The sequence below is a fragment of the Schistocerca serialis genome, unplaced genomic scaffold (genome assembly GCF_023864345.2).
Source record: "Schistocerca serialis cubense isolate TAMUIC-IGC-003099 unplaced genomic scaffold, iqSchSeri2.2 HiC_scaffold_1420, whole genome shotgun sequence".
Taxonomy (NCBI): domain Eukaryota; kingdom Metazoa; phylum Arthropoda; class Insecta; order Orthoptera; family Acrididae; genus Schistocerca; species Schistocerca serialis.
In genome coordinates, this window is record NW_026047648.1 from 1,731,536 (window position 1) to 1,745,330 (window position 13,795).

The window sequence follows — 13,795 nt, forward strand, 5'->3', positions numbered from 1 at the left end:
CAACTAAAGTATTGCAATTCTGACAGTCGTAATGGGGTTCGTAGCAGATTTAAAATGTTGTGGAGGTTGCTAGGACTAATGTTAAGGTGTGTCCAGTATGACTGTAGGCATAACTAACAGGCCATAGTATCATGTAATGACAGCCACTTGTAAGTCTTTTGAAAAGATTGTTTGAGAACGGCTTGCGATAGAACACACACTCGTTCACCGAGCAGAAACTTAACTGTCTGGCTCTTGTACAGCATTCTTCACACCCATTCGTAATGGGTCGACACGGAAAATAAATGTTACATTAACAACTTATCGTATTTCGTGTAAATCAATATGTCAAGAAATTAAGAATCAGAAACAGGGTCCCAAACATTCCTTGTGAGCTAAGCAAGTCCATTTTATGGTAACAGCATTGCAGGTCTACACTGATCTTGATTCTGCACAAACTTACCAAGCACTTTGGTACAGGCTGTTCCAAACTTAGATACATCTCTGTTCCCATCACATTTACTCCGTAATGCTGTTTGTTACCACTGACAGTAAGTTTCTGCTTAACGATGACAGTCGAAATCACAGTGCAAGACAATTTCCACAGAGGCTGTGCCTGTTTCTAACGTTCACAGTGCAGAAAGACCTCAGACACACTCCCATCACACGTAAAGCAAGCAATCTGGAATACCTCCCGGTTCAGACGAACACCAGATACGTGCCTCGTCACTCTTCACACAAATTACCCAAATATCTAGAGTCAGGGACTGGAAAGTTGTGTTAGCTACACGGCAAGTAGCAATGTTCACTGTAAACCTTCTCAACCAATAACAACATATTGTGGAAAGGACTGTTTAATGATACAGGTACATACTTCAAGGAATACCATTGTAATGAAGTAAATACTAAGCTGCCAACAGCACACGAATGGCTGCTATTTAACGGAAGTGAGCAGACAGCAGTAGCAGCTTTCTGTCCAGTTCACTCATTCATATTTAGTCGGCATACTGCGAACAGTGAGTGTTACCTGCCAGGATAGCCGAGAGCGCTAACTCGCCGCTTCCTCGGCTCGGCCGGCCCCGGATCGAATCCGCCCGGCAGATTAACGACGACTGCCCATGTGCCGGCCAGCCCGGATGTGGTTTTTAGGCGGGTTGCCACATCCTCCTAGATGAATACCGGGCCGGTCCCCACGTCCCCCCTCAGTTACACGACTCGCAGACATTTGAAACGCATTCACACTATTTCACGATTTACACTAGAAGCAGACAGCCGGGATCCACTAATTCCATCCCGGGCGGTACGGGGTGGCGGTAGGGGGCATCCGGCCACCCCTTAACCGTGCCAAATCCGTACTTAACCCTGCCGACCGGTAGAGAAAGAAAGAAGAAAGACTGCGAACAGTGAGTGTTATTAATGCAGTACACACTCAACTTTCTATGATTTGCTTGTCTCATTACTGTATACAATGGGAATTGACAGACTTTGAATGTGGAGGGGTAGTCAGATCTAGAGAGCCTGTCTGTATAGGGAGAGAGTGGCCAACCGGACGATACGGCAGCCATTTTTCTGCCAAACTGTAAGCGGGACTTTTGAATGGCCAGTAGTGGAGTACACACTCACCGAATCAAAAGCACAAGACAAAGACAATATGGCAAAGTCATTCGTTAAATGCCTTTTTTTACAGCTATAACATACTCATAGTAGCCAACTACGTACAGCACAGGAAAATGTGATACAGTGGTTGTAAAAATTATTCGTTATTTGCATTTATCTCCTTTAAAATTCGTTTACTAGACATATTGCAATGAAAGTAACGTAAATAAAAAAAATATAGTGTATAGCATTTGTTTTGTATTGGAACTGCACAACGCTAACTATTTAATTTACCTGTATTACGGGAGATGAACGAAAGTCGTAAGCAGTTGTTTACTTGTGACATGCAAAAAGTGTGAGTCGTATTAGTACTTCTTGTCACGTCTTCAAACTTTTTGCATGTCACAAGTGAACAACTGGAATACCTCTCTTAGATAACAAACGAAAAAGATTACAAAAATCAGGTAATGTTAAATGTAGGCTACTGTAATAACGACCAAATATAATATAACAAGAAAACTACCGTATCCCTTCTACCCCACAGTAAGTAGGCCTATTAAAAATTGTCTTCAAGAGTACCTACAATTATTTATCACGAATAATGTTTCAGCAACCACGATTACTGTGGAAAACGTGCTTACAACTTGCCTGCATCAAAAGGTCAGGCAATAATACTGAATCCAAAATATAGCCTAGTGTTCCGATTCGGAACGAAATAAAGTTTGACGCTATAAAGTCTAATGAGCACGGCACAACAATTACAGGAACTTTCCGTTTCCAGCAAGGACTGTCAGATATTGGCTTCAGAAAAGCTTGTGATGCTACCAGTATGCACGCAAATGCTAATTACGTACTCACGAGTTCCTCTGCTGACAGCGTGACATTGCCTGCAGCACTTCTGCTGGGCTCGTGTCCGTATCGGTTGGACCCTAGACTGGTGGACTAGCCTGGTCAGACAGGTCCAGCTTTCTGTTGGTAAAAGCTGACTGTAGGGTTCGAATGTGGCACACACCCCACGAAGCCGTGGACCCGAGCAACCCGGTGGTGGCTGCATAGTGGTGTGGGCTGTATTTTCATAAGATGGAAACCGATCATTAAAAATACTTACGTTTGGCTACTTAGATCATTGCAGCCATTTGTGGACTTCAGAGTTGCCGCAAGTGAAATTCCCTGATATTTCCGCGACTTCCACACAAGTTTTAGCATTTACCCCTGACAAATTCTGAGATCTCAGTGGTAAGTAAAGACCTAAGTTGACAAAAAGTTTAAGGACTTCTGTATTTCTCCTGCAAAAATCTTAAGTACTAACACAAAAATCTTTTGTAATGAACTACTTTTAGATGCAGAAAGCAAGCCAAATGGTATGTGTGTTTCATTAAGACCACTTATTTTATTTCAATAACATGAAATACATTTGGTGAGAAAAATAGGCATTTCCTTGGAATTGCAAGATAGATTTAAAATACCTTCACTGATTTCAGAAAGAACCTCACGTGTCAAGTGTATAACATGGGGAAGAGTTGTGTAAACCAACAATTGTCAGTCATTACACACTGTTATGTCTATTATTTTACAGGGATTGTGTGATTTTTTCGAGAAATAAATGAGTAAATAGCATACAAACTTCCAGTCACTGCCACATTTTCTTTTTCTTACCATCCATATTTTCTAATATTTAAACTACTTTTGAGGTGCCAAAATGTACTCTAATAAGTAAAATATCTACGAAACACTGCACTGTACAATGCACTCGGGGTGAGAGCGCCTCAATTCCCGAACTCCACCGCCCGCGGCCTCCGGCCTGCCGAGGAGCACCGCAGTTCTACGTCCACGGATGAACCGCGAAAATCCACCACATTATGCCACACACGAACAGACCCAGCCTGTGCGTAGATCGGCGAGACCAGATCCGACAGCCAGGGCTCGCACATTACGGGGAAACGGTGGGCTTCAGAGCGGCAGCCCCGATCCGTTAGAGATACCCGCCGAAACGGCCTGCAGTTTTGGCCCGTTGTCAAAGTCCACTCGTGTGGCCAACTATTCACACGTCACAGACACCGTGTCGAAGTGAGACTGCAGTGATCAACCCGTGCAGCAGAACTTGCACAAATACTCAGAATCAGTACTAATGAGGATAGGGGGAACTCACCGTACAGACGATTGCCGAGCTGCAGAGAGGCCACTAGAAAAGACAACCGCACTCTCTCAACTAAATTTCTGACCGTATACTTTGTCAGAAACGAGAGCGTGCACACATCCAGGCAACTCGTGCACGCACGACCGCCGTCTCTGGCCGCCGCGTCGACAATCTCAGAATCGGATCCAAACGAAGCACTCCTCACGCTTCCCTGCCTCTCGTCAGCAGCTGCTAGGCTACTGGCAAGAAGGGGTGCAAGCACTGACTGCAAACCAAGGGGAGTGGTAAGAAGGGGAGAAGCCGTACGAACTAGGGAGAAGGGAAGTGGCACCCAGCCAGTGACAATGCTTGATATCTCAGTAAACAAATCATTTCATCTACTGAGACAAAAACTAAATTTTCCACTGTTTTTTTTTCAGATTTAACTCATTTTCCTGACATTTGAAATTCTCTGATTTCCAGAACTTGTGGTAACCCTGTTGACAGTCCCAAACAATGGTGGAATTTTTATGGATGACTATGCATCACGTCATCAGGCTACAATTGTTATGGACAATCCGAGGAAATAATTTGACCATTCAAACTGTCCAGTAGGAATCCCATCAGAGATTTATGGAATCTAATCGAGAGGTCAGTTCGTGCACAATCCAGCAACAAAAACACTTTCACAATAATGGACAGCAATAGAGGCAGCACGGTTCAATATTTCCACAGGGGACTTTGAACAACTTGTCGAGACAACGCCACTTCGAGTTGCTGCAACTGTGCTCGGCAAAAGGTCCGACACGATATTAGGAGGTCTCCCACGACCGGCCTCCGTATATGCTTTCACTATTGTTACATCTCCCAAAGTTTTCCATCTTGGTAAATTATTCAAACCACACATGCATGAATTCCATTTATAATACAATTTGCATTACAAATAAACTGCACAATACAAGTAAATTATATTAGATATAAGACAAGTCCCTGTAGAATATTTTGATTCCTGTCAAACACACACAGCTCAACAACGAACTATACAACATACTTGAGATGTCTACAAAGCTCTACGCCTAACTGGTACTGGAGAGGAGAATACTGTATCTCACCTCACACAAACTAGTCGGTAGTAAAACTTAACATCCGGTCTGTCAATCTTGAATAACAACTCAGAATGGAATGAAATTTTAACAGTTACAGGTAACTTAATTGTATCAGATTCGACTGATATATCCCGAATATTATAAAAGGAGCACAACCAACATGTTTAAGAGAGCCATATTCTCAACCAGCAAGCACATAAATTGTTCTAACAAAGTGAACATAAAGTCAATAAAATGTCCTCTTGTACCTAGGACCCAGTAAAACCTCTCAATACTCGCGTAACCAAAGTGATGCGGTGTACTACAGTAGACTGTGACAAATTGTATTTGTATAGACCAGTAGCAAACAGGGAGATGTGAAGAAACATTGCCTGCAGAAAGTGGGAATGACCTCCACAGATAGACAGCAGCCTGCGCCAGAGACTACCTGGTTTGTGTTTGCAGTACACAGTGGATAAATGAACATAGGGGGTACTGAATTTAATTCACGAAAGGAAAAACACAGAAATAAAGCATATGAAAGGGGCAAAAAAAGACAGAAAATGCCAAACAACTAAGAAGGAATGGCTAGAGGACAGATGCAACTGTGCAGAAACATGCTTGTCTAGGGAAATGATAAATTACACCTACAGAAATCTTAAAGACCCTAAAATTGAGAAAAGAGAAGCATCTGTATAAATATTAAGAGCTCAGACGGCAAACCATTACCGGTCAAAGAGGGGAAGACTGGTCAGTGCAGGGCATATATACACAGTTTATGTCAGGAGACAAAACTACAAGATAATACTGTTAACCCAAAAGAGGAAGTAGGTAAGCATGAAGGAGGAACCTTGATACTTCAAGAATTTCACAGAGCACTGGAAGACCTAGGCTGAAGTAAGTGCACAGGAGTAGATCACGTCTCCTCTGAATTACTGGCAGCCTTAGTCAAACCAGTAAGAGATAGCAAACTGCAACAAAAATGGTTCAAATGGCTCTCCGCAGTATGGGACTTAATTTCTGAGGTCATCAGTCCCCTAGACTTAGAACTACTTAAAGCTAACTAACCTAAGGATATCGTAAACACCCATGCCCGAGGCAGAATTCGAACCTGCAACCATAGCAGTCGCACAGTTACAGACTGAAGTGCCTAGAACCACTTGGCCACAGAGGCCAGTAGCAAGCTGGAACAATTCCACCTGTTATGACTTCAGCTCCTGAAAATATCTGGATTTTCCCCCCTTTGTGAATTTCTCAAATTTTGTACTTTCTCTAAATAGTATACATGTGGAAGGTGTTCGGATTCTCCAAAACATCAAATCATTTACCTCTTAGATTGATTGTTCAAGATAATATTTTCAATGTGCTTATTCTAATACTGGTCATAGCTTTACTGAGACCTCAGCTAAACACAGACGAAAATTCTAATACATAACATAAGAAAAACAAACTAATGTATTCCTGGGTACAGTGATAACATTAGGTTTAAGGACTAGCAGTTCAACTTCTAAGTAGGCCTAACGTTTCCCATATTCTGTTAGACTCATTAATTTACAAGATATTCAATATCAGAAATAGCTGCATCTTCACTTGCAGACATTGCCTTGGGGGCTTATAAAACTCCAACCTCTGTCTTCATTTCTTTAGGCCAGAATTTTATGTACTAGTTCACATACTTCATTAATAGATACATTAAGATCCCTAAATTGCCATATTTTTCATAATTTAAACTGCTGTCAGTTGTTATAGCCCATTGTTTTCTTCAATCCAAAGATTGGTTTGATGCAGCTCTCCATGCTACTCTATCCTGCGCAAGCCTCTCCATCTCCGAGTAATTACTACAACCTACATTATTCTCAATCTGCTTAATGTATTTCTCACTGTCTCCCTCCACAATTTTTACCCTCCATGCTTCCCTTCAGTAGTAAATTGGTGATCCCTTGATGCCTCAGAATGTTCATACCAACTTATCCCTTCTTCTAGTCAATTTGTGCCACAAATTCCTCTTCTCCCCAATTCTATTCAGTACCTCCTCATTAGTTATGTGATCTACCCATCTAATCTTCAACATTCTTCTGTAGCATAACATTTCGAAAGCTTCTTTCTCTTCTTGTCTATACTGTTTATTGTCCATGTTTCACATCCATACATGGCTACACTCCATACAAATACTTTCAGAGAGCACTTCCTGACAAATCTAAACTCGTTAACAAATTTTGATTTTTTTGTCCTCAAATGGGCAGAAATGGAGCACTAAGCAACAAAAATAACTGCTACTAGTTCCTCTGCTATCAGCAGATTTTCATAATCATTAGATATTTAATGTAATTGTGTCAAACAACAATATGCGTACACACATAGTAGCATGTATAAAAAAAATTATGCATCAGTAGGCAACACGAACAACATTGCAACTTTCACACATTCACCCCATAACACTGTTTACAGTGCCTGGGTTGTTGACAGTAAAGCCGGATTCACATGCAACACAAGTATTGAGACAGCTAGTGGCATACTGCAGTTGCAAGTGAAAACTGCCACTTTCTGTGGTGTAACTTTTCTTGTGCCACAAAAGTTCAACTTGGTTGTATATTGTTACCCCAACTTCCTTCTACCACTGCTCCCTGGTGGCTGTACTTCGAAACACAAGCTTTGTCACAGTTTGCATGGAGCAATTATGAAGTACTTCATTTGACTTCAATGTGTTCCCATTTTATTACTGAAAAAAAAAAAAAAAAAAAAAGTTAGAGAACAGTGGCCAGTAGGTTCTGGAACGAGAACAGTAGGACAGAACTGGGCACGTGCATAGAGGGGACAGGGGGGAGGGATCTGCAATATCTGCAAACCAATAACGTAGGCCTATCCCACAATCTTCAAAGATGTTGGGTGGATAAATAAAGTTAATTTGTAGCCAAAAAAGTGAGTCATATAAACTGAGACCAGCCACTGGATAAGTTGTGGATTATTTGTGTGAAATAGCTGCTGTTAAACTAAAGATTGATTATTTTAAATGCTCACATCAACAAATGAAATGAGATCCTAAACTCTTGGAAGAGTGCCAACGTCTGCAGATGATACTTACATACCAGCTGTTCATTATGTTGCCACAGCAGACAGAATTCTAATTTTCGAGCATTATTCCTTTTATAAAAAAAGTGTTTGGGGTTCCTGACTTATTTCTGGATCTAACATTTGGGTTTGTGTTCCATGTATTTACCATAAATTGTCACAACTATAATGTCATAACATGCACTGTAAGTTTAATATCGATCCATATGATTTCAGTTTGCAACAGTAATATTTTGAATCAAGTTTACACATTCAAAGCATCAATGCGAGAAGTACACTAAGAAGGATCACAAATTTCTTGCAAAAATAATAAAATACAATTATTTGTATCCACCAGAACTAGACAATAAGTTACTTCAGGACAATTTCAAAATTTATAAAAAAAATTGGTAAGAATCTGCAAAGCCAAGAATATGCACAACTGGCAATTTAAATTTATTTCTGGAGAAGAATACTAAGGCATGTGATAAATCACTGCCAATCTATAAATAACCAACAAACACCATTCTGTACATATAATACAAAGACAAACCTAGAAATAGCATGAAGCCTAGAGAAGGTGCCAGATAGGTGTGGAAATGTCTTGTCATAGAAAAACATTGTTTTTCACAGAAAACAGATCAGTAAAAGAACCATTTATTCTGCTAAAGCTGTCAACAAATTTGAAGAAAAAATATATTTTTGCACTGCTGATCACATTCAACTGTTTACTCATCCTCAAAGGACACTAACATGTGTTCATATATTTAGTATTACACGGTCTTACAAAGCACCATAAAAACAAATCAGAAATCACAAAATACTGAAAGCATCAATTTTATAAACCACACTAAAAAACCATTCAGCCTGACGTGGACATTCTGATTTCTAGATTCACACTGAAGAACAGTTCATTTTACCTGATTAATAAAAGCCGAATATCTTTAGCTAACAGACAATTAACTTTAATGTTCTGCAAAATAATTAATGTTTGATTTGCAAATAAGGTGGAAATAAAACGAAACCAGAAAACAAACTAGTAGTCAAGCACAATTACCCCAGTCACAGAAGACCATTGTTTTCATATGAAGTGAAGCTCTACAGAAAATAAAAACAGAAAACAGCAACATCACAAAATCAAGATAGGCCCGAGCTCACTTGCTCACTCAACTCAGCAGACAAACTGCATTTCTACATCTGTTAACTCTTAACTAGGCACGTACATACAAACGAGAATTGCACTGTACAAAATGTATGTGCCACAGCCAGTCTTTCTCTTAGGCCTCGATGTATGTAAATTACATTACTGGCCAGTAGCAGCCTTACGTCTTTTCAGATGTACGATATTGGTGAAGTGCTTGTTACATTTAAACATTTGTTTGGTGTTAGCTGACACAGGACATGGGATGTCAGGATAGACTAGCATGGAGAGTTGCATCAAACCAGTCTATGGATCTGAAGACATACATCTCGCTCCAGCAGTTAATGCAGCACATTTTACATCACAGACTGCCATAGTTATGGGATAACACTTGCTGAACTGACACACATCACACATTCGACTATAATTCTCGAATCGAGAACTTCACAACATATCTGCTACACTTTGGCACAATCACCATAAATCCAACCCCCGTTCCCTATCTCCAATAGCACAATTTACTACAATCACCAAAAATTTAAATCGTCTAAAAAGCAGATGTAACGGTGGACAAGGAATGTTATACCATATCCTGCACTACAGCGCATTTAAAATTAGTTGCAGCTTGACGTTTGGCTGACCAGAGGGGGGACACGACGCCGTTTTCCAGGTAACACCAATGGCGAGGCGGTTTTCCCTGCCGTGCCGGCAGCAGTCCGGCTGGTAAAGTGCCCCGGTTGCCAAAGCACAAGTAAAAATATTGAATGGCATCACACAGTATATTCAGCAGTGTCAGCTCTTATTAAGTCTTATTTTATGGCACTGAAATGTTGTGTAGTCCTGTATTCTGAAGAAGTGTTTTGTATTTAAATTATAATAAATAGACACCCTAGCTGCAAAGAGGCGTTGATATATTTCATTGGGGACACGTTGAAAAATGTGTGCCCCGACCGGGACTCGAACCCGGTATCTTCTGCTTACATGGCAGACGCTCTATCCACCAGAGCCAGTGAGGGCACAGAGGATAGTGCACCCGCAAGGACTTATCCCTTGCACGCTCCTCAGGAGACCCACATTCACAACATGTCCACACGAATGCAGTGGTGTGGACATGTTGGGAACGTGAGTCACTGTTCACCGGTCAGGAAACACTGTGCTGCAAAACATTCCTCGGAATGACAACAGTAATGGGCAGAATGCCATACCACACTGCTGTTATGCATAAATCTCCAACAATGCAGTGGAGGGAAGGGATGTTTTGCTCTGTGTACAAAGAAATGTTGCCCGAGATAAAGTTGAACGTAACATGTATAAAGCAAAGTTAATGGAACTCTTAGTGCAGTATAAGTCAAAACTTCACACTACCAGGTCGACGAACTGGCTAAACGTGAAGGGCGTAGTTTAATCGGGCACCCTCCGTAGCGTGCCCGTGTAAATCCGACAGAGTATATGGGCCTAAGTGAAAAGTACACTGGCAAAAAGCAACAGGAAGTGTACGCTCACTGACATTGAAATGCTGACAAAAGAAGCCACTGCAAATGTTACACAACAGGACTGGTCTTGAGATGTCAGCCATACCAAGGAGATAGTTGAGGGAACACTGATTCATGAAGGACTGTGGCAAGCTTTGAGGAATACGTAACTTCTCTTGTTGCCCTGTTAAAATCTGCTTCTTTTGTCAAAACATACCAGAGTGTATAAATATTCATGTCACTAACTTTCTAATGCATTTGAAATTGTGACAGAATCCTGAGGTAGTGAATTATTAAACTAACAACTGAGTGCAAGTCAGGTCAATAGTTAATGAAACAGCCCATCCTCAGTATAAAAATAAACAGTAACCTCTTCAGCTATACTGTTGCAAAAACCACAGCAGTTCTTGTTTCACCAGCTATCAATGGCCCTAAGTAATTACATTACATCACTGAAAAATCTGTAGTTGCTTTAATATCGTGGTAGATATGGATGTTTTGCATATTAATCATATGGCAAAACACTCATCTTTGCGTGCTGTCATTTGCCAAAATCTTGTTCGATATATCAAACTATTTATGAGATATGAGGAATTTGTGAATATTTCATTCTACTTTTTTCCACCGACACCCGAGTTCGTGACTGAGTACTTTACATGCATTGCATTTCCAGACAGCTTTCCTTCAAAATTTAAGAATTAATTCAATATATTGTCTACATTTAATACGTAGCAACACGCAACCTAACACACACACAAAAAACAATTTCATTGCGGCACCTATTTTTCGCTGCAAACTAAGGATTTCTCTCTGGAGTTTACCTACTATGGGTATATCACAATAATTATGCCACCAACAAAATGATAGGGGGTTCACCATGAAGCCGATGAATTAAACTACAAGATATGCGAGAATCAGTTTTTTGTTACACAATAGTTTCTTTAAAGTAATTTTAGAAAAATCGCAGATCCATCGGTTTGCTGTTCACACAAGTGAAGCGAGTCTTGCCAGGTTCCACACTGAGAAGGCCTGACAATATACTGTCGTCACCTGCCGATGCGCCCCGCACATGCTGGCAAATGCGCCTCCCTCCTCCACTCACTCTGTCCTGAACTGTCAAAAGCCGCAACTCATTTTAAACGCACTATAACTCTTCCCCAGATAACAACAAACTGACTGCAGACAAACAGCCTCATACCAGCAACACAATGCTAGCAGCTGGTATCACCTGCAATCTGTCAATGTCTCAGCTCCAACAAATGAGCCATTTACCAACCAATTTCAATAAGTATTTCTACCAACACCATTACATCGAGGTCTACAGTGACCAATAGGGACAATGGCAGTTGATCTATGGATATCAAACAATGACAAAAGGGTGAAATTTACTAATCTTATTCTGAGACACAGATCCTGCTAACTAAATATCTGCTATATTAGGGAATACATTTTTGATTAATTCCAAATGTTTTACATATGTGTCCTCAATTCTTGTTACATTACAATTCCTGCTCAACTTCAAGTAGGACCTACTTACATTTGCACTTTCCAATCTGTTACCTCATATGTTACTATATCAGTAGCAAAACATAGCAGGGACATTTGGTTCCCACAAGAGTTGTGAATCTTAGTACAGTGAGATTATATCAGGCGAAAAGGGATGTGAGTAGACTGTGGCCTAACTGTAGAATATGTACCATTTTTATACTACCTGAATAACTACGAATTTCAACAAAGTTCTCACTACAAGTAACCATTCTGAAACAAAACCTAGCACACATGGGACATTACCACATCCGCCTCCTGCCCCCCCCCTCCCCTCAATCCAGCAACACCGCACCCAGAAATATTCGTGGTAGTAATAATACTAGTAGTAACAGACTAATCTGTAGTCTAGCCAAATGTTTTTGTTCGTGCCATATTTAACACATTTTTCGTTACAAAAGAGTAAATTGCAAATTCAGGAAACCCATATTAAACACTGGATATGGCTTGATGAATATTTTTATGCATAACACGGGTCGACAGAAGCGTCCGATCCCACGCGTCGGCTTTGACCCGTGACGTAAGGGTGTTGTGTGTGACGTCATGACGGCGCGGAGTTTGGTTTGAGTGTGGCTGTCTCCAGTTCTGTTTTATCTTATTTTATTTACTTTTCTGATCTGTTCGTTCTATCCCGTGAGATTTTTTTTTAAGACAAAAAACACTAATCAGCTACTGAAGCATCTTTATCTTCTAAGGGTTGCAGGGGTTACGACCCCTGGGGAGGTGGGTGGGTATTCATGCATGGCTCTCTTCACTTACACGTTGTAGATACGCAAGGCGTCTAAATTTGTTTATATTTAGTTTGCCCCCCACCCAAAACACCCCATTTCCCGCGCTTGTCCCGTTAGCGTCATTAGGCTGCTTGTGGAAAGTGTGTGTGTTTGTTTTTGTTTCCACCATATTTGTGACGTCATGGGTCAAAGCAAACGGGCGGGATCGGACGCTTCCGTTACATAACATTTACTATTATTGTCTGTCTTATGAAACCCAAACTATTTATGAAAGCAATGCCTTACTGTAAACGCATTACAGGTAACTTCATTCTGTACATGAATAAATGAATTCTTAATCTTTACGAAAATCCGCCTAGTTCACATATTCAACCTCATTTCCGCTTAAGCGAAATTGAAGACCACATGCTGTTCGAAACCACTTGGCTGTAAAATTAATGATACCGATTACAAGTTCGCAAGGAAGGCCAACAAAATAACTATTGTTACCTACAAAAAAAATTGCATCAATATTACCTTTTCCGTATCCTACTATCAGGACGCACAACTTCCTTGAGCTGACATACATCACATCATCTATAGTAACTATTACGAGCGACAAAGCGCAAACACACTGTCTCGTTAACGTACCATAATCTTGCAGCGGACGAATCTATAATGTATTTCATGCAGAATGCTAAAGTAAGTTCTCGCATCAGAGAAAAATCCTTTGTAGTACGACTACAAAAATTAGGACTCAACTGTTTCAATGACTGACGAACTCAACCACCAGACAAATGAACGGCAAACAGTAACTAATTTTCGGCTAGTCAAACCGAGTCCCAGAATACAAATGAACACCGATGACTACGAAATGACAGCAGTGCCTGCAGCACCGCGAATTGCTTCAACTTCTTTCCGGTATGGTCGAACTTATAGGTACGTCTTTGGTTCTTTGTTGCGGTCTAACTCTTAGTTTTTATTGGAATTTGCGCAGCTGAATAAGTATTAAGGAGAAAAAAAGGACATTTTACTAATAACTATATTTGCACATTCAAACAAACAAAATTTACAGCGAACACAACAGAATAATTAGCGCACAC

The 13,795-nt window shown here is 40.6% G+C and overlaps 1 long non-coding RNA gene across 1 annotated transcript in view; it reads right to left on the reverse strand.

Annotated features, from left to right (window-relative positions):
• LOC126443047 (uncharacterized) overlaps positions 1-13,573 on the reverse strand; it is a 58,264-nt gene extending 44,691 nt beyond the window's left edge. Inside the window, exon 1 of the long non-coding RNA XR_007581817.1 lies at positions 13,344-13,573. This is a non-coding gene — a long non-coding RNA (uncharacterized LOC126443047). The remainder of the gene's footprint in view (positions 1-13,343) is intronic.
• Between the last annotated feature and the right edge of the window lie 222 nt (positions 13,574-13,795).